The following is a 26990-nucleotide window of genomic DNA, read 5'->3' as shown; positions in this document are numbered from 1 at the left end:
AAAAAAGTCGATTAGTTTTTTCATATCATTGCCTGTTTCTGAAGTCAACTAAATTGCAGACGAGCATGCAGTTCACCTGATGGTAAGTGGCTACTGCCGCCCGTGGATATGTGTAATTAATCCTGGATAAGAATACATCACAGTGGATTATGGCCTAAACCTCTCTCATTGAAAGGAGACCCGAGCCCAGCAGTGGGACAGTGATGGGTTGACGATATGTTATAAGCATGTATAAAAGGATCACCAAACGATCCCTGTCAAAAATTGTCATGTCTCTTCTTACACTCTTCTTTCTTGTTTCCACAGTCATAACAACTCTGACTCGGCCTTTAAATACATCTCCCAACGAACATTCGTTAGCGTGATTCAGAAATGGATCAGCGACATCTAGTGTTTATGGTGAAACTTATTGTCTTGTCTTTGACGTAACCACTCTCTAAAGCTGTTTCATTTGTACCAAGAAATACTAGATGTCGCTAGGAAGATAGTTTTTAGTAGACAAAGTAGCAAACGCGCGTAAAGGCTTATATTGTTGTGGTTAACTCACTTAATTGGACGGCCGAGGTTCGAATCCCAGACCGCTGATTTTAATTCGTAACTATTAGACGTTTATTATAACGGATAAACAGTTCCGACAGTAGCCAATTACATGTCTGATATTCCTATATTATAAAAAAACATGCAGTTCACCTGCTGGTAAGTGATTACAGCCGCCCATGGACATCTGTAATCAACCCCAGATAAGATTAGATACAGATGCGTCACTAAGCTGAATTGACCGGAAACAGAACACAGCAGCGCTTAACACTGCATCATCATCGTCAATCCATTACTGTCCCACTGCTGGGCTCGGGTCTCCTTTCAGAATGAGAAGGATTAAGCCATAGTATACCGCGCTGGCCAAGTGCGTATTGGTAGACTTCACATACCTTAAGATTTTTTTTAAACTTCCAGGTGTTCCATTTCCTTACGATATCTTCCTTCCAGCTTAAGCAAGTTAAAATTAATTTCTAATACGCACATAACTTAAAGGCGTGTGAAGCCTAGCAATTCGTATTTAGCCAGCGCGACGATTTGGACGATGGTCTAAACTCCCTCTCTAACTGAAGGGAGACCCGAGCCCAGCAGTGGGACAGTGATGGGTTGACGATATGTTATAAGCATGTATAAAAGGATCACCAAACGATCCCTGTCAAAAATTGTCATGTCTCTTCTTACACTCTTCTTTCTTGTTTCCACAGTCGTAACAACTCTGACTCGGTCTTTAAATACATCTCCCAACGAACATTCGTTAGCGTGATTCAGAAATGGATCAGCGACATCTAGTGGTACTGAATAGAGTGGAGGTTACCCTCTTGACAGTACAATTTACGTTTAAGAATAAGTTGACTTCAACGCCACCTATGAGATTTATAGTTATCAACGCCATCTATCCGTTTTTTATGAATACATTCTATCTCTGCTTCGTACGACTGTACACTATATTACCTACCCTTGTAGTACTGTATAGTGATACAAGATGGCGCTGTGCATTTTCTGAAACACACTAACGAGTGTACGTCGTAGACTGTACTTAAGGGCGCGTTTTCTATTATTAAAGCGGGATATTTAAATTATTAAGTCCACGCTGTATTGAATTATATTTAAATCACATATATTTTTGTAAGGGACGCCCTATTAGCGACCCCGTATAAACCTAAAAGTGGTTATTAATTTTACTCATTCTCAAAAACTTAAATGAGTGCAAAAACCGACAATTAAAATAGATTGTTACTATTTTAAGAATCGGTGGGTACACAGAAATAATTCACATTTCAATTTCCATAGTCAACTCGAGCAGCAGTTGTTGTGTTTCGGTGTGCGGGTGTGGATGCTGGCTGACTTACATCCAGTGGCGTAGCTAGGTAACCAAGGGCCCTGGGGCAAATAAAAAAATGGGGCCCCACTGCTATGGAAACTGATTAGGTTTTATCAAACAAAAATATGAAATATACAAATACTTTATAAATGCTAAGCTATTTAAGCCCTTTTTTGTGCAGTGCAGGGCAGGTAATAAAAATATTAAACAGTAACAACATAAATTACAATTAATACTGGATGTAGGTTTGGCTAATAAAACGAAATAGGATCGTCAAGGATTTATCATATAAAGGTCGGGCCTAACTGACTAAATAACTATTTTATTTACACTTATTCCTGGCTTTAGTTTCCGCAAAAGTATAACGTTTCCACATAAATCAAAAATGTTTCAGTGTAGGGACATTTGTTCTTAAAATAGGCAGATCAAAGCGTCATAGGACCACGATTGGATACGATCCTATGACGCTAATGTGTCCGTTATATTTTCGCGAGTTACAAACATATACTCGTATGTCATAACATCGAAGAATTAGTTGATTAACCAACAAATTCTTCCATGTTATGACATATGTATTTATGTATAATCCTTAAGGATTAGTATGCAAATGTATGGAAAAATACGTATTTTCTTTAAAATTTTCCTTATCCTTTAATTTGTCACATAACATTACTTACTTAAATAAATTAAGGGTCCATGTGTCGGCGCACCCCGATTTGATACGATTGCGCATTAACATGCCGATCAATACATTTATTTATTTATATATATACTCGTATATGTCTACCAAACCGCAAAATACTTTTTTTTTATAATATGAGAGTAGCAGACGAGCATGCAGTCCACCCGATGGTAAGTGGCTACTGCCGCCCATGGACATCTGTAATCAACCCCAGATAGGATTAGATATTCCTACCTGAGGTCGGCCACAGATACGCCGCCACCCCTGAGGACTAAGCTGGAACGCCTCGGAAAAGTCTATCTCCCTTACCACACCCTTCAAACCGGAACACAGCAGCGCCTAACACTGCTGTTATTAGGTAGAAATAGAATAGTGTGTGACCTTCAGAATACTAACAAATAAACACAAAAAAACATATGTCTGCAAACTATTCACATATGTGCATAGGTGGTCTGCACCGTATCCCTTAGCCGGTTCTTACGGCACCCACGGAAAGAGAGGGGGAGGCCCTATTTTACAACGCCGGGGCCCCACGGCGGAATACTTCCGTTAGGTCGTATTCTAGCACTCCATATTTGCTCATTATTTCCTTGCATGATTGGTGAACAGTCTATGCTTGAGTTAGTTGAGGTAAAACTAAGTACTAGTACAGAAAGAATTTAGGGGAATTCCCTAGGCATAACTTTTAAATTACTTTCAACTGAGTTGTCATGTTTAAAGTGGGGTTGCAACATTTCATATTTATTTTGAAAATGGGAGAAATTTCCAAAAGTTCCGTTCGATCGAGATTTCTGGTAAGGGTTCGAGGGCCCCCTGAGTTTGAGGGCCCCGGGGCACTGCCCCGCCTAGCCCCTAGGTAGCTACGCCACTGCTTACATCTGAGCTGACCATCCTAGTCTTCGGGAGTGGTGACGCATCTTTGATTCACTCGCATTTAAAAACTGTGTCCACAGCACTCTCCACACTCTACCATTTTTTTAATAATATAAGAGTAGCAGACGAGCATGCATTCCACCTGATGGGAAGTGGCTACTACCGCCCATGGACATGTAGATAAGATTAGATTAGATTACAGTGGACTATGGCCTACACCTCTCTCATTAAAAGGAGACCCGAGCCCAGCAGCGGGACAGTAATAGGTTGACGATATGTTATAATATATAAAAGTATCTATAAAAGGATCACCAAGTGATCCTATTTAAAAATTGACCTGATAAAAGCTGTCTTGATGATCTTCTTTCTTGCTTCCACAGTCGTAACAACTCTGACTCGGTCTTTATATACATCTCCCGACGAACATTCGTTAGCGTGATTCAGAAATGGATCAGCGACATCTAGTGTTTATGGTGGAACTTATTGTGTTGTCTATGACGTCACCACTCTGTTTCGTTCGTACCTAGGACTACTAGATGACGTAAGAATGGTGCTTTTTAGTATTTCAAGTGATCGTAATCAGTGATAGCGTGGTACTTATAATGAATGATTACTAGCTTTAACGGTGAAGGGAAACATTGCGAGGATATCTACGAACCTGAGAGTTTAAAAAATCTGGCCAAATGTGAGTCGTATTCCCTTACGGAGGGTTCCGTTCCGCCATATTTTCATTATTTTCAATAATAGAAGTCCGTTTTTACCCTTTAGGTACGGAACCCTAAAAAAGTTCCTAAATATGTGTGAAGTCTACACTTTACAAATTCGCACTTGTCCAGTGCGGTGGACTGTCCTAAGCCTCTCAATGCGAGAGAAGACCCGTGTCCAGCAGTGTCGATATTAATTGATATAGGTAATGTATCTATATCGTTCGCAAATGTGACGGCCCGCGTGGTGGAGTGGTCACCATACCGGTCTGGCGCGGAATGGGTTCCGGCTTCGTTACCGATCAAACAAATATCGAAATGGTGAATTTTCATATTAGTTTTGGGTCTGGATGTTTGTGTATTGTCTTTGTGTGTGTTCATGGCACCCACTATACATAGAGAATCCTAGTGTGCGGCTGTGAGTGTAGATAGTGTTTATTTAAATGAGTAACAAATAAAGGGATCATGAACTGATCTCCGTCAAAAATTTCTGGTTAGTACATTGACTGAAGTTGTAGTTTCGCTGACCAAACAAGCCTGACGCGTCCTTTAAATACGTCTCCCGACGAACACTCGTTAGCGTAATTCAGAAATGGAACAGCGACATCTAGCGGTACTGGTGGAACGTGTCTATGACGCAAGAACTTTCTCAGCAGTTTTGTTTGTATCAGAAACTACTAGATGTCTTAAGAAGGATGTTTTTACCACGCTTTTATTAGCTCGACCTGTATGTATGTAGGTATGTAGGTGTAAAATTTTGAACCATTTTCAAGAACCGATGATCAACTCGATCTTAATAATTTTATCCCATTGCACTTACCAAGATCATCAGGATAAAGGATTTTCGAGGCTGTATTCGAGCGCCGTAAAGAGAGTTAATGGCAAAGTTACTGCACGATAGATTGCAACATTTGAAGTGACCGTCTTAGTATTCGGATGTGGTCACTTTTAAGAGGCTTCAATAAAACAATTTTCTACATGGACTCAATTTCATAGCTAAATTTCCGCCCTTTTTACTATGCGTCTATTAGCTTGACTTGTATGTTTCTAGATATGTATATTGTATATATATAACGGATTTTATGAACTAGATTTTTACCCACTTAGAATGGTCAGTTTAATTCCAAATATTGAACAATTATCACTAACTGATGGCCATACACGATTTAAATAATTTTTACCCGTTATCCTTATTAGGATTAGTTCAAAGTTCACCATCGAATCGCTAGATGGCGTTAATTATTAGAACAAAGTTCATGGCAAAGTTACTATAATATTGCTGCAATTATTACTTTTTGAATTTTTTTTGGACATTTCGGTTATTAGTAAAAATTTGTGGACTATAATAATGCTTTAAATGATTTGAAAGGGAACATTTTGTCTGTAATAGCTTTTTGTCTGTAATTGATTATTGTAGCAATAATCGATTAGTAATCGTTTAAAACTGAATTTAATATCTGCCGCCGAAAAAATCAGCACCCTTCCTGGTGACTCCGTACGAGCCTAATGGTAATAATATTAGGGATGTGAAATTTGTCATAATGAATGAAAAAATCGATTACTGCTATTTAAAAACAGTCGATTAGTTTTTTCATATCATTGCCTGTTTCTGAAGTCAACTAAATTGCAGACGAGCATGCAGTTCACCTGATGGTAAGGGGCTACTGCCGCCCGTGGATATGTGTAATTAATCCTGGATAAGAATACATCACAGTGGATTATGGCCTAAACCTCTCTCATTGAAAGGAGACCCGAGCCCAGCAGTGGGACAGTGATGGGTTGACGATATGTTATAAGCATGTATAAAAGGATCACCAAACGATCCCTGTCAAAAATTGTCATGTCTCTTCTTACACTCTTCTTTCTTGTTTCCACAGTCGTAACAACTCTGACTCGGTCTTTAAATACATCTCCCAACGAACATTCGTTAGCGTGATTCAGAAATGGATCAGCGACATCTAGTGTTTATGGTGCAACTTATTGTGTTGTGTATGACGTCACCACTCTGTTTCGTTCGTACCGAGAGCTACTAGATGTCGTAAGGAGGGTGGTTTTTAGTACTTCAAGTGAGCGTAAGCAGTGGTACTTATAAATTAATGATTACTAGCTTTAACGGTGAAGGAAAACATTGCGAGGATAACTATACACCTGAGAGTTTAAAAAACTGGCCAAATGTGAGTCGAATTCGCTTACAGAGGGTTCCTTGTTTACCCTTGGTTTACCCTTGAAGTGAAGGTTACCCCCTTGACAGTACAATTTAGTTTTAAGAATAAGTTGACTTCAACGCCACCTATGAGATTTATAGTTATCAACGCCATCTATCAGTTTTTTATGAATACATTTTATCTCTGCTTCGTACGCCTGTACACTATATTACCTACCCTTGTAGTACCACAGCGCCATCTTGTACCCTGTATAGTGATACAAGATGGCGCTGTGCATTTTCTGAAACACGCTAACGAGTGTACGCCGTAGACTGTACTTAAGGGCACGTTTTGTATTAATAAAGCGGGATATTTAAATTATTAAGTCCACGCTGTATTGAATTATAATTAAATCACATATGTTTTTGTAAGGGTCGCCCTATTAGCGACCTCGTATAAACCTAAAAGTGGTTATTAATTTTACTCATTCTCAAAAACTTCAATGAGTGGAAAAATCGATTAATTAAAATAGATTGTTACTATTTTAAGAATCGAAGGTTACACAGATATAATTCACATTTCAATATCCATAGTCAACTCGAGCAGCAGTTGTTGTGTTTCGGTGTGCGGGTGTGGATGCTGGCTGACTTACATCTGAGCTGACCATGCTAGTCTTCGGGAGTGGTGACGCATCTTTGATTCACTCGCATTTAAAAACTGTGTCCACAGCACTCTCCACACTCTACCATTTTATTAATAATATAAGAGTAGCAGACGAGTATGCATTCCACCTGATGGGAAGTGGCTACTACCGCCCATGGACATGTAGAAAAGATTAGATTAGATTACAGTGGACTATGGCCTACACCTCTCTCATTAAAAGGAGACCCGAGCCCAGCAGCGGGACAGTAATAGGTTGACGATATGTTATAATATATAAAAGTATCTCTAAAAGGATCACCAAGTGATCCTATTTAAAAATTGACCTGATAAAAGCTGTCTTGATGATCTTCTTTCTTGCTTCCACAGTCGTAACAACTCTGACTCGGTCTTTATATACATCTCCCGACGAACATTCGTTAGCGTGATTCAGAAATGGATCAGCGACATCTAGTGTTTATGGTGCAACGAATTGTGTTGTCTATGACGTCACCACTCTGTTTCGTTCGTACCTAGGACTACTAGATGACGTAATAATAGAAATCCGTTTTTACCCTTTGGGTACGGAATCCTAAAAAAGTTCCCAAATATGTGTGAAATCTACTTTACAAATTCGCACTTGGCCAGCGCGGTGGATTGGCCTGAGCCTCTCAATATGAGAGAAGACCCGTGCCCAGCAGTGGTACTATCAATATTAATTGATATAGATAATTTATCAATATCGTTCACAAATGTGACGGCCCGCGTGGTGGAGTGGTCACCATACCGGTCTGGCGCGCAATGGGTTCCGGCTTCGTTACCGATCAAGCAAATATCGAAATGATGAATTTTCATATCAGTTTTGGGTCTGGATGTTTGTGTATTGTCTTTGTGTGTGTTCATGGCACCCACGATACATAGAGAATCCTAGTGTGCGGCTGTGAGTGTAGAAAGGGTATATTTAAATGAGTAACAAATAAAGGGATCATGAACTGGTCCCCGTCAAAAATTTCTGGTTAGTACATTGACTGAAGTAGTAGTTTCGCTGACCAAACAAGCCTGACGCGTCCTTTAAATGCGTCTCCCGACGAGCACTCGTTAGCGTGATTCAGAAATGGAACAGCGACATCTAGTGGTACTGGTTGAACGTGTCTATGACGCAAGAACTTTCTCAGCAGTTTTGTTTGTATCAGAAACTACTAGATGTCGTAAGAAGGATGTTTTTACCACGCTTTTATTAGCTCGACCTGTATGTATGTAGGTATGTTTATGTACCGATATTTTTAAACTAGATTCTTACCCAAATTTTGAACCATTTTCAAGAACCGATGATTAACTCGATTTTAATAATTTAGTCCCATTGCACTTACCAAGACCATCAGGATAAAGGATTTTCGAGGCGGTGTTCGAGCGCCGTAAAGAAAGTTCATGGCCAAGTTACTGCACGATAGATTGCAACATTTGAAGTATTTGAATCTTAGTATTCGGATGTAGTCATTTTCCTTACCAGATAGACTGCATACACGAGCAGACTTCGATCATATAAAAAATAACTTTCGTACTAGTTATAGTCCTTTTTTTTTTTTTTTTTTTTTTTTTTTCTCTCGAGGGGGAAACCTTCAAAAGGTACCCGACGACGTGGGAGCAACGCCGGGTTATGTGGGATTTTTACCGCACTAAAACCCCCCCGGTGGCCGTCCTCAACGCTTGTTGGAGAACTCCGGGATCTCCAACGGAACACAACCGGAGCCCTCCAAGCGCGATGCCCAACGGGCTCTACCCTGGGGGAGCAGTTTTCGCTCCTCCCACACCATGTATGTTTACGACGGTATGCGACCACACATACCGCCGTCCTTCCCGGGGTCACTTGCTGGGCGGTTCGAGCTCCCACTCTTGCCGTCCGCAACCCCGGAAGCCCCCTTTTAGTCGCCTCCTACGACAGGCAGGGGATACCGTAGCCCTATTCTAGTCCCGGAACTACAGGGACAACTAGTTATAGTCCTACTCTTCTATTACCACCAGTACAAAATACATTTCATTTTATTGATGAAATTTTGCACTGGAGCTTCTCAGTAAGTGTAAATTATCTCTTGTCGTCAATCCGTTACTCTCCCACAGCTGGACACGGGTCTCCTCTAATAATGAGAAGGATTAGGCCATAGTCCACCGCGCTGGCCAAGTGCGTATTGGTAGACTTCACATACCTTTAAGAACTATTTAAGATCTCTTAGGTTTCAGAGCCCGCGTCGCCGAAGGCCAGTGACCGTCCTCGACAGCCGGTAGCCATCGCTCGTATGTTAGCTTACTGGTGCCGAAAGGAAATGTATTTTAATTATGTTGTTGGATTGGACACACCTGTATTTTAATTATGGTATGATTAGAAATTAATTACAGCGTGCTTAAACGGAAAGGAAGATATCGTAAGGAAACCTGCACACCTGGAAGTGTCAAAAAAATACTCAAGGGTGTGTGAAGCCTACCAATTCGTGTTTGACCAGCGCGGTGGACGATGGCCTAAACCTCTCTCACTGAAAGGCGACCCGAGCTCAGCAGTGGGACAGTAATGGGTTGACGATATGTTATAAGTATCTATAAAAGGATCATCAAGTGATCCTTGTCAAAAATTAATGCATAGTATATATGGCGATCTTCTTTCTTGCTTCCACAGTCGTAACAACTCTGGCTCGGTCTTTAAATACATCTCCCAACGAACATTCGTTAGCGTGATTCAGAAATGGATCAGCGACATCTAGTGGTACTGAATAGAGTAGAGGTTACCCCCTTGACAGTACAATTTAGTTTTAAGAATAAGTTGACTTCAACGCCACCTATGAGGTTTATAGTTATCAACGCCATCTATCCGTTTTTTATGAAAACATTATATCTCTGCTTCGTACGACTGTACACTATATTACCTCCCCTTTTAGTACTGTATAGTGATACAAGATGGCGCTGTGCACTTTCTGAAACACGCTAACGAGTGTACGTCGTAGACTGTACTTAAGGGCGCGTTTTGTATTATTAAAGCGGGATATTTAAATTATTAAGTCCACGCTGTATTGAATTATATTTAAATCACATATATTTTTAGTCCCTTAGGACGCCCTATTAGCGTCTAGCGACCTCGTATAAAGCTAAAAGTGGTTATTAATTTTACTCATTCTCAAAAACTTCAATGAGTGGAAAAACCGACAATTAAAATAGATTGTTACTATTTTAAGAATCGATGGTTACACATATCGCACATTAATTTCCTTAACGTCATTAAACAAAAATTATCAATTTTGAGCTAAGTAACGCCATCTATACTATGAACTATTCCCTATTTTTTCCAAAAACACTGGTTTTAATAGTTCACGTAGAATCTGCTAGATGGCATAATGACGTTACGTTGTTTCGCGCGAAACGCATGAGTTGTGACTGCAGAATGACACATTCACCATTACGCAACGAGTTGTCAACAGTGAATGATTATTCAGTGCAAGGAATAGTGACACTTTACGCATTGAGACGTTGAAGCAGTTAAAAAATCGGTAAGTTTTAGATCTATAATGATGTCATAACGACATTTTTTGTTTAGTGTCTTTAATTAAATAACAATAGCCTGATTTTTTTAAACAGTTAACAACATATTGACACTATAATGAAAATGTCGTTATGACTTTTGCAAAGTAGCTTCATTTTTTAATGTATATTGACATAATAAGCTTACTGACGTTATACCTCGTAGTCAATATAGAATTTATGTGCGTAATATCGACACTATACGCATAGTGACATTATGCTTTCGAGAATTTTAGTTCTCGCTTTACTGAATTCTGTATATTTTTGTTTAGTGGCATTTGGTACCCATACATTTAAAATGGAAATGCATCTAATTATGACATAATTTGCTATAAAGGCACTAATAACAATTACATTATTGTGATCTTGGTAAAAAAATTAACCAATTTCGTTTGTGTCGTTGAGCCAGATACGAGTAGGTATATTGGTTAGTAGGTACTTTGGTTTATTCTGGGCAATTTGATTTAAAATATTTTTCTCTTCATTTATGGTTCAATTATTTGTTTAATTTTTACGAACATAGGTAGTAATAATTATTGATAATTTTCAAATAAAATAACTTTTTTCAGTAAACGATGCCACTACCTTCTGAGCGAATTAAAAAGCTACGAGACATAGTTGGAAGCTGTCTTGAAAATCACAATGCAAGTACCAATGAACAAAGATCTCAAGATATTCCGCACATTGAACAATTGGAGTATAAGACTTCATACAATCCATTGAGTACTTTGCAGTTAAGACGACGTGTAACTAATGACAGTGTAGAACGGCTAAGAAATGTCAAAAGACAATTATTTACAAATATGGAAAATTACTCTAATTACAATATAGAAAATGAACCCATGGAAGCAAATTAGGTAATTATGCAGTTTGGTTACTTTTGAAAAAACGATGGTAAATTTTTTTTTTCTCCGTGAAGCCGTTAATTGCATCATAGTAAGTGATATTCCATGGGGGGAGGGTGATATTTCCCATAAACTCCATGAGTTATGGGGTTTTGAAGTTCTCATAAATATTCGCTATTTTGGCGTTCACTCTAAGAAGGGGTGGGGGGAGGGACACACACACACACACACACACCAAATAAACGAAATTGTGCATAAGAGTGGAAAAACGTTGAAAATTTTGGTGGCCCTGAGAAGGGCCGATGAAAGACGATGACGATGGATTACTCCTCTGTCATGTCTGAAAGCACTTTAAAAAATGCGTGGAACCGATCACGATGATCTGGATATTGACGCTTGAAAAAAAATTCTGCGATATATCCATCCATGTGATATTCACGGCGACCATACATTGATTGGAACCGCCCGCTCGCAGGGCGCTGCCGCGCCCTGCTCGCTTAGTTTTATATTATCTTATATGTTCCAACCTAACCTAACTAAATAGTCAATGATGAACTGACTTTGCAATTCCATTCGAACCTACACCAAATATCTTCAAACACAACTCAATTATTCCCATAGGTTGAGGAGTTACATATTTTGTCTCCGAACCACATTATCAGACCCTTAAATAGTCAATGATGAACTGACTTTGCAATTTCTGAACGCCAAAATAGCGAATATTTATGAGAACTTCAAAACCCCATAACTCATGGAGTTTATGGGAAATATCACCCTCCCCCCATGGAATATCACTTACTATGATGCAATTAACGGCTTCACGGAGAAAAAAAAATTTTACCATCGTTTTTCGCAAAAGTAACCAAACTGCATAATTACCGAAAGGAAAAAAAAAGATTTGAAGGCTCTTGTTGATCATAATCATATTCCTAAATACTACGCCTCATCTTATTTTAACCATATTCTTTCTTAGTAATTTAGTATTGTTCTTATATTAGTAAATTTAAAAACAACATAAAAATATTTTTAATAATTAAGAAACGAGAATATTGTTATATTTTTCATACTTAAGTTAATTTTTGATCTCAAACATTGTGTATTTTAATTAATAGTTTGTCATTGCCAACCAAAGTGTTATTCTAATGATAAGTATAGTACCTAAATATGACAGAACTGATTTTTAATACTGTTTTTAGTATAATTAAGGTAAAATTGTTATTGTTTAAGACATTATTGTTTTATAAAAACTTATAAAAGGGCCTGTGCATCACGCAGAATAGTGACACTATATTAGTTTTTTCAGTTTTTTGCTACCAAGAAAGGGTGTTTTAGTTTTTCAGATTTTTGTAATAAGTACTGCTACTTTTATTCCATAATAAAAACAAAAGATATGACCGACATAATTACTCTACTTTTATTTATACCCTTTCCAAAATAATCAAAACTTTAAACGCTTGTACTGAAAATGTGTATATTTTGTTTAGTGACGTTAAGGAAATTAGAGTGCGATATATAATTCACATTTCAATTTCCATAGTCAACTCGAGCAGCAGTTGTTGTGTTTCGGTGTGCGGGTGTGGATGCTGGCTGACTTACATCTGAGCTGACCATCCTAGTCTTCGGGAGTGGTGACGCATCTTTGATTCACTCGCATTTAAAAACTGTGTCCACAGCACTCTCCACACTACCATTTTTTTAATAATATAAGAGTAGCAGACGAGCATGCATTCCACCTGATGGGAAGTGGCTACTACCGCCCATGGACATGTAGATAAGATTAGATAAGATTACAGTGGACTATGGCCTACACCTCTCTCATTAAAAGGAGACCCGAGCCCAGCAGCGGGACAGTAATAGGTTGACGATATGTTATAATATATAAAAGTATCTATAAAAGGATCACCAAGTGATCCTATTTAAAAATTGACCTGATAAAAGCTGTCTTGATGATCTTCTTTCTTGCTTCCACAGTCGTAACAACTGTGACTCGGTCTTTATATACATCTCCCGACGAACATTCGTTAGCGTGATTCAGAAATGGATCAGCGACATCTAGTGTTTATGGTGCAACGAATTGTGTTGTCTATGACGTCACCACTCTGTTTCGTTCGTACCTAGGACTACTAGATGACGTAAGAATGGTGCTTTTTAGTATTTCAAGTGATAGTAAGCAGTGATAGCGTGGTACTTATAAATGAATGATTACTAGCTTTAACGGTGAAGGGAAACATTGCGAGGATATCTACACCTGAGAGTTTAAAAAAACTGGTCAAATGTGAGTCGAATTCGCTTACGGAGGGTTCCGTTCCGCCATATTTTCATTATTTTCAATAATAGAAATCCGTTTTTACCCTTTGGGTACGGAACCCTAAAAAAGTTCCCAAATATGTGTGAAATCTACTTTACAAATTCGCACTTGGCCAGCGCGGTGGATTGGCCTGAGCCTCTCAATATGAGAGAAGACCCGTGCCCAGCAGTCGTACTATCAATATTAATTGATATAGATAATTTATCAATATCGTTCACAAATGTGACGGCCCGCGTGGTGGAGTGGTCACCATACCATTCTGACGCGCAATGGGTTCCGGCTTTGTTCCTGATTAAACAAATATCGAAATGATGAATTTTCATATCAGTTTTGGGTCTGGATGTTTGTGTATTGTCTTTGTATGCGTTTATGGCACCCACGATATATAGAGAATCTTAGTGTGGGGTTGTGAGTGTAGAAAGGGTATATTTAAATGAGTAACAAATAAAGGGATCATGAACTGGTCCCCGTCAAAAATTTCTGGTTAGTACATTGACTGAAGTAGTAGTTTCGCTGACCAAACAAGCCTGACGCGTCCTTTAAATACATCTCCCGACGAGCACTCGTTAGCGTGATTCAGAAATGGAACAGCGACATCTAATGGTACTGGTGGAACGTGTCTTTGACGCTATAACAACAAATACTAACTGGGGTGCTTTTCGAAAATTGATAAGTGGAGCACTCCACGCATTTTTCACAATTATACAATTTACTGTTCCTTAATTGATTCTTAGATTGAAAATTATTTTCTACTTTTTAGTTGATTGTATCATAAAAGCGTGTTTTTTAGTTTTTTTAACTATATTTATTTAATATTTTGTTTTGGTGTTACATTTTTAGTAAAATGGCATGCAATATAAATAGACGTGAATGTTACTTGGTACAATTCATGATATTGAAACTTATAAAAATGTGAAGACAGACTAAAAAATAAAAAATAAGGAAAATAAACTTTGACATGTTTCCTAGTCAATTTCATTGCATATTGTAAAAACATTTTTTGACTATATTTTTTTTAAACAATTCTTGTTGTACCTTTAAACTTATGTACCTAAGTAAAAATGATAAAATTGATTTTTATCTAACTTTTTTATCTGATTCTGCTTTTGTGTTCACTCATACTAATGCAAAGCTCAGCTTAGACCTCGCGGACTATACATGAGTTCTATTTCATGATGTTAAACTAGAACTAGGCATTTCAAGCGTGGGCGCACAATAAAAACTTAAATTTTAGATTTTTAACAATTTTTTTTGTATATTTCTTAAATTCGATGTTTATTTTTTTCATATTTCAGCGCATGCAATCCTTAGGCTGTTTCGTGACATCATCCGAAAGTGTCCTATTCAAACTTCTTAAAGACAAGGAGAGTCCTGAATTTAAATCAATTTCAAAATTGATTAAAGAGCCCACTCCCGAGATTTTTGGTTTGGCTTCGAAACTTTAATGTTGACCGAAATTCATAGAATGGGTGCGTTAAATAATTTAAAATAATCTTTGCTAATAATATTATATTATTTTTGTATAATTATGTATTTATTTGCATTATAAATGGGGCTTGGATGTTTGTAGTATTGTTCGGACTTATGAGTCATAAAAAACAATGTTATTAAAGAGAAAACTAAAAAAAATGTATATCATTGTATACAAAAGTAAATACAAAATGATCGGTATATATCATACCATAATTATCTAATTTTGTCATAATCATGATAAATATCGTTTCGTATTCGTCCGTATTATATCATACCCTATCTATAAATCAATGATGATGTAATATTATTCATATAATGTAACGCTCCACCGTAACTGTCTTCGTTAGAAAAATAGCTACCATATTTTCGCACTTTCATTTAAAATATATTTAAACATTTTTACTAAATACAGTAGAACCCGCTTAATACGATTTCTCGCATAATTCGCCATTTTACGCCAGTCCCTGCATTTTGAGACATGTTTTCATACATTTCTTAACGCTTAATACGCTCCGTCATCCCGTTTTATACGCCTTATTCGTAACTGGCCGAACGAACGCTCGATGGTGGTAAAGCAAATATAGAGAGACTGACTGTTCTGGCTGATGGGTCAGAAAAGTTACGTTTGCTAGTTATTAGTAAGGCTAAAAATCCACGTTGCTTTAAAAACGTAAGATTGCTCCCTGTAATTTATGCACAATCTCGACCGGCATTCGTTTCATCGACTGGTTAAAATCTTTGGATGAACATTTCCAGATTAAAAGCTAGATGCATAATTCTATTTATTGATGATTGTCCCGCCCATCCGAAAGGTGTTGAACTAAAGAATATCATTCTTGTTTACTTACCTCCAAATGCGACAAGCACATTACAACCGATGGATCAAGATCCTTACAATATGTATTTAGTTATATTAAATTATTTTCCTTATCCCGCTTCATATTTTTTCTCGCTTAAGACGCGTTTTTGGTTGGGTCCCTATGAAATCGTCTTAAACGGGTTTTACTGTACATATATTTTTTTGCAGTTTTCACATCTCAAAATATTTTTGGGTGTATTTATAGTGTTGTATGCTTGTTTGTTGCTTTCATAAAAAATCCTGTAAATGGACTTCGGGACATTACTTTTAGGCTTCTATCTTATAGCAGGATTGTAGCCCCACTGATCAGGTTTAAACCTTATAACGGTAGTGTTGAAGGCACGATCCTGAGGACTAAGTTGGAACGCCTCGCGTAAGTATGTCTCTCTTACCCCACCTTAAATATCAGGGAAAAAGATTTTTTAGAAAAGTAATGATGCAGTGTTAGTTTTTTTTTTCAAAATCGACCTCGTAACATGTTTCGCTAACCCTTAGGTTTGGATTTGGCCCTGAAGGCCCATTAGTACATCCTGTATAAAAGGACCGCCACAGCGATCCCGCCAAAAATAATGATACAGTATATATATGAAAAGGGTATGTATCTTAAGTCATTAACAAACTACATTTCAATGTTTTCTCAAATACTTATACAAGTTACAGCGTACACTCGTTAGCGTGTTTCAGAAATGGTACAGCGTCATCTAGTTTGTGTGGTATGCACTACAGATGCGTCATAAATTGTACAGATGGCGCTGTTTCCACTAAATGCAAACAAAATGATCGGTACATATCATATGTTATCTTATTATATTATATCATAAAAAAATCGTATCTTTTTTTTTTAATATAAGAGTAGCAGACGAGCATGCAGTCCACCTGATGGTAAGTGGCTACTACCGCACATGGACATCCGTAATCAACCCCAGATAGGATTAGATATTCCTACCTGAGGTCAGCTACAGATGCGCCGCTACCCCTGAGGACTAAGCTGGAACGCCTCGGAAAAGTCTGTCTCCTTTACCACACCCTTCAAACCGGAACACAGCAGCGCCTAACACTGCTGTTATGAGGAAGAAATAGGTGTGGCGGTGGTGCCGCCGGCGTCGAACCACAAAGGGTTCCACCACCTTCGATCGTATTCTTACTGTAACGTATCATACCATATTTGTATCGCGTCAGCATCGTCGTTTCCGTTATAAAAGTCGTTACACCGTATTTTCTCTCCCATTGTGAAAGAACTTTCATTTAAAATATATTAAAAAATGTTTTTACTAAATTTTTTTTTTTTGCATTTTTACATCTCAAAATATTTTTGGGTGTATTTATAGTGTTGTATGCTTGTTTGTTGTTTTCCTTAAATAAAAATCCCTTTATATGGCTGCGGGACACTACTTTTAGGTTTCGATCTCATAGCAGTAGTGTAGCCCCATTGATTGGATTAAAAGGTTATAAAGGCGAAAGCCTCGCATAAGTATGTCTCCCTTACTAGAGGTGAGGCGTATATACTGGAACAGGGACTAGGTATTTTACCTGACTAGGTCGGACCTAGTATTTTGTATGTACCTAGTATTTTATGGGACTAGGTGGAATAGGTACAGAGACTAGGTAGTTTTCCGGACTAGGCAGTATATCGTACTAGGTAGTTTATCGGATTAGGTAGTTTACTGGACCAGGTAGCTTATCTGATTAGTTCGCGACTGGGTTCGCGTTTTTTTCTTGCTCGTCGCGCCGGCTCATGACACGGTTCCCCTTTTACCTAGTCCAAGAATAAGTACCTAGTATTTTCTGGGACTAGGTGGAACAGGTTTCTGGATCACGTCGACGATTTTTAAATACTAGGAACAGGCATACCTAGTCCCAAATTTACCTAGTACAACCCATCTCTATCCCTTACCTTACCCTAAAATTCACGAAAAAATATTTTAAAATAAAGTAATGATGCAGTTTTAACTTTAATCAAAATCGGCCTCGTAATTCCTTTTAGTAGTTTTCGCTAACCCTTAGGTTCCGACTTCAGAATTGGCCCTGAAGGCCCATTAGTACAACCTGTATAAAAGGACCGCCTCAGCGATCCCGTCAAAAATAAATATACAGATATATAAAAAGTGGTTTGTACCTTACATTATTACCAATGTTTTCTCAAATACTTATACAAGTTACAGCGTACACTCGTTAGCGTGTTTCAGAAATGGTACAGCGTCATCTAGTTTGTGTGGTATGCACTACAGATGTGTCATAAATTGTACAGATGGCGCTGTTTCCTAAATGCTAAGTGGAGTTTGATGGAGTCGATGTGCTTATGGATTTCTTATTAATTTAAATGGTCATTGTTTAGCTTGTATGTAAAGTCATTTGACAACTATATGTATGTTAAGTTTTCATTTTACAACTGACGGTAGAATAAGAATGCTTCGACACCTTTTTGCCTTATTTAAGCGCTACTGTTTTCTGGCAGTGCGCTGAGAGGACTCCGTTTGCGTTCCGTTGGAGATCCCGGAGTCCTCTACGCAGCGCCGAGGACGGCCACCGGGGGTGTTTTAGTGCGGTAAAAGTCCCACATAACCCCGTGTCGCTCCCACGGCACCGGCTACCTATTGAAGGTTTCCCCCTCGAAAAAATAATAATAAAAGGATCGTAAACTCTTAGGCAGCAAAGCAGTGATAGCCTAGTGGTTAAGAAACGCGGCCTCTCGATCGAGGGGTCCGAGGTTCAAATCCCAGGCACGCACTTCTGATTTTTCAAATTTATGTGCGTATTAGAAATTAATTATCACTTGCTTAAACGGAGGAAACCTGCATACCTGAGAGATTTATAAAAAAAAAAACTTAAAGGTATGTGAAGTCTACCAATAGGCACTTGGCTAGCGCGGTGGACTCTGGCCTAATGCTTCTCATTCTGAGAGGAGACCCGTGCCCAGCAGTGGGACAGTAATGGGTTGATGATGATGATGATGAAACTCTTAGGACAAGTCATCAAGATCATGTTTTAGGGCGGAAAAAGGTGTGACGGTAGTGCCTTCGAAGTCCAACATTAGTAACAAAAGTTTCTACTACATTCAAACACACAGCACAGCATGGTGTTAGAATCGTAGGCCCTTAGGACAAGTCCTAACAAAGTTTCTTGTTTATATGGGACCGCCGTTGCGATCCCTACAAAAATATTGAGTATAAAACTCCCTATGTATGTGCAAAATTATTAATTTGGATAATATTTTGATTATCAATCTCAATTTTCTGCGATACTTATACAAGTTACAACGAACATTCGTAAGCGTGTTTCAGAAATGGAACAGAGTAATCTAGTTTGTGAAGTGTGCAACACAGATGTGTCATAAATTGTACAGATGGCGCTGTTTCCTATACATGCCAATAAAGAGCTTGCTGTAGTAACTCTGACACTAACAGATGGAGCTACCTCCGTTAAAATTTCAATAAAATTGCATGTGTTTTTGTAAGTAATTATTAGTAAAATATTGTTTGATAAAACAGTTTTAAGTTTTTTTTTTATAATATAGCAGTAGCAGACGAGCATGCAGTCCACCTGATGGTAAATGGCTACTGCCGCCCATGGACATCTGTAATCAACCCCAGATAGGATTATATATTCCTACCTGAGGTCGGCCACAGATGCGCCGCTACCCCTGAGGACTAAGCTGGAACGCCTCGGAAAAGTCTGTCTCCCTTACCACACCATTCAAACCGGAACACAGCAGGGCCTAACACTGCTGTTATTAGGTAGAAATAGGTGTGGCGGTGGTATAAAAGGTTCTACTTCAAAATGTTTATATATGTCTGGTTTATAGCAGCAGATAGTAAGTAGCCTCTGTGCTTGTATGCAAGATATAGTTAGACAAATACGTTTATAAAAAGCATTCTAAGTTAGTCCTCATGGGTAGTGACTAGCAACGTATCTGTGATCAGCCTTATAGTATAATTTTGAGCTTGGTTCCCGATATCCATTATAAAGGTGGTAGATTCCTGTGTTTCGACTCCGACGGCATCACCGCTACACATATTTCTGGTTAATAACAGTAGTATTAAACGCTGCTGTGTTCTGATATGAAGGGTGTGGTAAAGGAGACAAACTTTTCCGAGGGATTCCAGTTAAGTCCTCAGGGGTAGTGGCGCATCTGTGGCCGACCTCAGGTAGGAATATCTAATCCTATCTGGGGTTGATTACAGATGTCCATGGGCGGCAGTAGCCACTTACTATCAGGTGGACTGCATGCTCGTCTGCTACTTCTATGGTATAAAAAAATCATAAAATCATTTCGTACATTCTAAAAGTATGCGGTTAAACAACATGCTATTGTGGTGCCGTCTAGTGGATTAAAAACAAGAAAACTACCCTCAGCGCGCATGCGTACCAAAATGATCTCTACAGCTGACATTAGATGTCGCTGTATGCTTCTTTGAATCACGCTAACGACTCTACGACGATGGTTGTATAAGAACTGCCATCTTCTCGACGATTTTCAATATTCAATAACAATACCAATAATTTTTGGCGGGACACCTGTGTTGTCCCTTATTAGTTTCATTTGACTTATAAAGGGTTTTAGTCAAACACGGCGATGCATTGGCGTATCGAATGTTGCATTTTTTTCTAAGATTGTAATAGCCAACGATCATGCAGTCCACCTGATGGTAAGTGATCCATGCCGCCCATGGAAATCTGTAAATGATCCAAATAAGATGAGAGTCTTACCGGGGATGCCCCTAGGTGCGTTCTCTCTGAAGACTAAGTTAGAACTCCTCGGAAAATACCTTACAAACTAGAACAGACCAACGCTTAGAAAAAAGATAGTTCGATTATTAATAACGTGCATAAATAAATAATTCTCAATCTGTTTTTTCCAGCGTTTCCAAAACATCGGTTGCTTCGTCGGCACTTCAGAGAATGTTTTATTCAAGCTTCTAAGAGATAAGAACAACCCAGCCTTCAAACAAATTTCAAAGTTGAATACCTCACCGACGCCGGACGAATTCGGCGCTAATAGCGAAAAATACAAGTTACAATAGATTAATTAGCCTTAAAATACAATACAAAATGAAACACGTTAGAACGTCATCTGCTGTCGCTGAATAATGGATAAAGTTATCGACTAAAATACAATACAAAATTAATAGTACTTAACAATGCCATCTATTGTGATTGAACAAAGAATTAAATGGGTAATAAAAATACAATAAAAAATGAAACGTATTTAGCAATACCATCTATCGCAGAACGTGGAGTACTATCGCCAAACAATGGATAAAATTATCGACAATTATATTATACATACATAATGAAATGTACTTAGCAATGCCGTCTATCGAAGAACGTCGACTACTATCGCCAAACAATGGATAAAGTTATTGACAACAATACAATACAAAATTAATAGAACTTAACAATTCCATCTATTGTGATTGAACAAAAAATGAAATCGGCAATAAAAATACAATGCAAAATGAAACGTATTTAGCAATGCCATCTATCGCCGGTAGACAAGGAATGAACTCGGTAATATAATTACAATGTAAAATGAAACGTTATTAACGATGCCATCTATCGTCATTGAACAATTGAATCTAATCAATTGATGAATCCGTCAATATAAATACAATACATAATGAAACGAATATACATAACAGTACAGTTTATCGTCACTGAATAAGGAATGAACTCGGCAATAAAATATAATGCAAAATGAAACGTACTTTGACAATGCCATCTATCGTCATTAAACATAGGATGAATCCGTCTATATGAAAATAACACATAATGAAACGAATAATCATAACAGTGTTGTTTATTGCCGCCGAACAAAGAATAAACTGAGCAACAATAATACAATGCAAAATGAAAAATATGTAACAACACCATCTATATTCATCGAAGAATGAATGGAGACGTCAATAAAAATACAATGAAAAACGTATACTCATATCATCGCGAAATACAAGGAAAATTGTAAGTAAGGTTTTGGATCTATTTGAAATTTACTTTGAAAATAATGTAATGTTATTTAATCTATATGGAATGAAATGTTATGTATTATATTCTTTGTATATTATATTATGTTGTAAATAATGGTGTTGGTTCTGTATATACTTATTTATTGAATATAATATTGTAGTATTTAAATTGCAGTTTTCATTGTATCCAAAAATAACGTTAGTAAATTATTAAACTAACTATTGCGTTATAGTATACTAAAACTTTTGTAGTTCTTTTTATATACTATAGGAGTAGCAGACGAGCTTGCAGTCCACCTGACGGTAAGTGGCTACTGCCGCTCATGGATATCTGTAATCAACCCCAGATAGGATGGAATTTTTACCACAAATACGCCGCTACCCCTGAGAATTAAGCTGGAACGTCTCGGAAAAGTATTTCTCCCTTCGAACCACAAAGGATTCTACCGTCTTTTGAAATGTTTCTAAGACCAAACCCTTCAAACCGGAACACAGCAGCGCTCAACATATTTATCTATTGTTGTTAATTTTCTAAAGGTATAGGTATTTGATTACAAACGGTATATGAAAGGTGGTAGTTTTGAAGGTGGTAGAACCCTTTGTGATTCGACCTCGGCGGCACCACCGCCACAGGTATTTCTGCCTAATAACAGCAGTGTTAAGCGCTGCTGTGTTCTGGTTTGAAGGGTGTGGTAAGGGAGACATACATTTCCGAGACGTTCCAACTTAGTCCTCAGGGGTAGCGGCGCATCTGTGGCTGAACTCGGGTAGGAATATCTAATTCTATCTGGGGTTTATTACAGATGTCCATGCAGTCCACCTGATGGTAAGTGGCTACCGCCGCCCGTGGATATGTGTAATTAATCCTGGATAAGAATACATCACAGTGGATTATGGCCTAAACCTCTCTCACTGAAAGGAGACCCGAGCCCAGCAGTGGGACAGTGATGGGTTGACGATATGTTATAAGCATGTATAAAAGGATCACCAAACGATCCCTGTCAAAAATTGTCATGTCTCTTCTTACACTCTTCTTTCTTGTTTCCACAGTCTTAACGACTCTGGCTCGGCCTTTATATACATCTCCCAACGAACATTCGTTAGCGTGATTCAGAAATGGATCAGCGACATCTAGTGTTCATGGTGGAACTTATTGCCTTGTCTTTGACGTAACCATTCTCTAAAGCTGTTTCGTTTGTACCAATAAATACTAGATGTCGCTAGGAAGATGGTTTTTAGAAAAAATAGCAAAAGCGCGTAAAAGGTTATATTGTTGTAGTTAACTCACTCGATTGGACGGCCGAGGTTCGAATCCCAGACCGCTGATTTTAAGTCGCAACTATTAGACGTTTAATATAACTGGGTTGATTACAGATTTCCATGATCAGCAGTAGCCACTTACTATCAGGTGGACTGCATGCTCGTCTGCTACTCCTATATTATAAAAAAAAAACGACTTGAGAGTCTCTTTCGGGGGTCCGAGATTCAAATACCTGTACTTAAGGTTTTGTATTATTAAAGCGGGATATTTAAATTATTCGGTTCACGCTGTATTGAATTATATTTAAATCACATATATTTTTGTAAGGGACGCCCTATTAGCGACCCCGTATAAACCTAAAAGTGGTTATTAATTTTACTCATTCTCAAAAACTTAAATGAAGGGAAAAATCGATTAATTAAAATAGATTGTTACTATTTTAAGAATCGATGGTTGATGTAGATAAGATTAGATTAGATTACAGTGGACTATGGCCTACACCTCTCTCATTAAAAGGAGACCCGAGCCCAGCAGCGGGACAGTAATAGGTTGACGATATGTTATAATATATAAAAGTATCTATAAAAGGATCACCAAGTGATCCTATTTAAAAATTGACCTGATAAAAGCTGTCTTGATGATCTTCTTTCTTGCTTCCACAGTCGTAACAACTCTGACTCGGTCTTTATATACATCTCCCGACGAACATTCGTTAGCGTGATTCAGAAATGGATCAGCGACATCTAGTGTTTATGGTGCAACGAATTGTGTTGTCTATGACGTCACCACTCTGTTTCGTTCGTACCTAGGACTACTAGATGACGTAATAATAGAAATCCGTTTTTACCCTTTGGGTACGGAATCCTAAAAAAGTTCCCAAATATGTGTGAAATCTACTTTACAAATTCGCACTTGGCCAGCGCGGTGGATTGGCCTGAGCCTCTCAATATGAGAGAAGACCCGTGCCCACCAGTGGTACTATCAATATTAATTGATATAGATAATTTATCAATATCGTTCACAAATGTGACGGCCCGCGTGGTGGAGTGGTCACCATACCGGTCTGGCGCGCAATTGGTTCCGGCTTCGTTACCGATCAAGCAAATATCGAAATGATGAATTTTCATATCAGTTTTGGGTCTGGATGTTTGTGTATTGTCTTTGTGTGTGTTCATGGCACCCACGATACATAGAGAATCCTAGTGTGCGGCTGTGAGTGTAGATAGTGTTTATTTAAATGAGTAACAAATTAAGGGATCATGAACTGGTCCCCGTCAAAAATTTCTGGTTAGTACATTGACTGAAGTTGTAGTTTCGCTGACCAAACAAGCCTGACGCGTCCTTTAAATACGTCTCCCGACGAACACTCGTTAGCGTGATTCAGAAATGTTACAGCGACATCTAGCGGTACTGATGGAACGTGTCTATGACGCTATAACAACACTATAACAACAAATACTGACTGGGGTGCTTTTCGAAAATTGATAAGTGGAGCACTCCACGCTTTTTTCACAATTATACAATTTACTGTTCCTTAATTGATTCTTAGATTGAAAATTATTTTCTACCTTTTAGTTGATTGTATCATATCAGCGTGTTTTTTAGTTTTTTGAACTATATTTATTTAATATTTTGTTTTGGTGTTAGATTTTTAGTAAAATGGCATGCAATATAAATAAACGTGAATGTGGCGAATAATTTTAATTAACTAAACATGAAACGTTAGTACTTGGTACAATTCATGAAATTGAAACTTATAAAAATGTGAAGACAGACTAAAAAATAAAAAATAAGGAAAATAAACTTTGACATACTTACTAGTCAATTTTATTGCATATTGTAAAAACATTTTTTGACTATATTTTTTTAAACAATTCTTGTTGTACCTTTTCAATTTATGTATCTAAGTAAAAATGATGAAATTGATTTTTTAACTTTTTTATCTGATTCTGCTTTTGTGTTCACTCATACTAATGCAAAGCTCAGCTTAGACCTCGCGGACTATACATGAGTTCTATTTCATGATGTTAAACTAGAACTAGGCATTTCAAGCGTGGGCGCACAATAAAAACTTAAATTTTAGATTTTTAACTAATTTTTTTTGTATATTTCTTTTCAATTTAAATCAATTTCAAAATTGATCAAAGAGCCCACTCCCGAGATTTTTGGTTTTGCTTCAAAACTTTGATGTTGACCGAAATTCATAGAATGGGTGCGTTAAATAATTTAAAATAATCTTTGCTAATAATATAATATTATTTTTGTATAATTATGTATTTTATTTGCATTATAAATGGGGTTTGGATGATTATAGTGTTGTTCGGAAGTCATAAGTCATAAAAACAATGTTTTGTGTTATTAAAGAGAAAACTGAAAAAAATGTATATCATTGTATACAAAAGTAAATACAAAATGATCGGTATATATCATACCATAATTATCTTATTTTGTCATATCATGATAAATATCGTTTCGTATTCGTACCGTATTATATCATACCATATCTATAAATCAATGATAATGTAATATTATTATTATATAATGTAACGCTCCACTGTAACTGTCTTCGTTAGAAAAATAGCTACCATATTTTCGCACTTTCATTTAAAATATATTTAAACATTTTTACTAAATACAGTAGAACCCGCTTAATACGATCACGCTTAATACGATTTCTCGCATAATTCGCCATTTTACGCCAGTCCCTGCATTTTGAGACATGTTTTCATACATTTCTTAACGCTTAATACGCTCCGTCATCCCGTTTTATACGCCTTATTCGTAACTGGCCGAACGAACGCTCGATGGTGGTAAAGCAAATATAGAGAGACTGACTGTTCTGGCTGATGGGTCAGAAAAGTTACGTTTGCTAGTTATTAGTAAGGCTAAAAATCCACGTTGCTTTAAAAACGTAAGATTGCTCCCTGTAACTTATGCACAATCTCGACCGGCATTCGTTTCATCGACTGGTTAAAATCTTTGGATGAACATTTCCAGATTAAAAGCTAGATGCATAATTCTATTTATTGATAATTCCGCTCATCCGAAAGGTGTTGAACTAAAGAATATCATTCTTGTTTACTTACCTCCAAATGCGACAAGCACATTACAACCGATGGATCAAGATCCTTACAATATGTATTTAGTTATATTAAATTATTTTCCTTATCCCGCTTCATATGTTTTCTCGCTTAAGACGCGTTTTTGGTTGGGTCCCTATGAAATCGTCTTAAACGGGTTTTACTGTACATATTTTTTTTTGCAGTTTTCACATCTCAAAATATTTTTGGGTGTATTTATAGTGTTGTATGCTTGTTTGTTGCTTTCATAAAAAAATCCTGTAAATGGACTTCGGGACACTACTTTTAGGCTTCTATCTTATAGCAGTATTGTAGCCCCACTGATCAGGTTTAAACCTTATAACGGTAGTGTTGAAGGCACGATCCTGAGGACTAAGTTGGAACGCCTCGCGTAAGTATGTCTCTCTTACCCCACCTTAAATATCAGGGAAAAAGATTTTTTAGAAAAGTAATGATGCAGTGTTAGTTTTTTTTTCAAAATCGACCTCGTAACATGTTTCGCTAACCCTTAGGTTTGGATTTGGCCCTGAAGGCCCATTAGTACATCCTGTATAAAAGGACCGCCACAGCGATCCCGCCAAAAATAATGATACAGTATATATATGAAAAGGGTATGTATCTTAAGTCATTAACAAACTACATTTCAATGTTTTCTCAAATACTTATACAAGTTACAGCGTACACTCGTTAGCGTGTTTCAGAAATGGTACAGCGTCATCTAGTTTGTGTGGTATGCA

The 26990-nt window shown here is 37.6% G+C and overlaps 1 protein-coding gene across 1 annotated transcript in view; it reads left to right on the top strand.

Annotated features, from left to right (window-relative positions):
• The window catches only part of LOC140748593 (isochorismatase domain-containing protein 1), a 64804-nt gene extending 43583 nt beyond the window's left edge, over positions 1-21221 (top strand). Inside the window, exon 5 of the transcript XR_012102956.1 lies at positions 20809-21221. The gene's annotated coding sequence lies outside the window, so the exon portion shown is untranslated. The remainder of the gene's footprint in view (positions 1-20808) is intronic.
• Positions 21222-26990: the final 5769 nt, after the last annotated feature.

The sequence above is a fragment of the Epargyreus clarus genome, unplaced genomic scaffold (genome assembly GCF_041222505.1).
Source record: "Epargyreus clarus isolate Ecla_fem2 unplaced genomic scaffold, WU_Ecla_fem_2.2 ptg000016l, whole genome shotgun sequence".
Lineage (NCBI taxonomy): Eukaryota > Metazoa > Arthropoda > Insecta > Lepidoptera > Hesperiidae > Epargyreus > Epargyreus clarus.
This window is presented reverse-complemented; position numbering and strand designations above follow the sequence as displayed.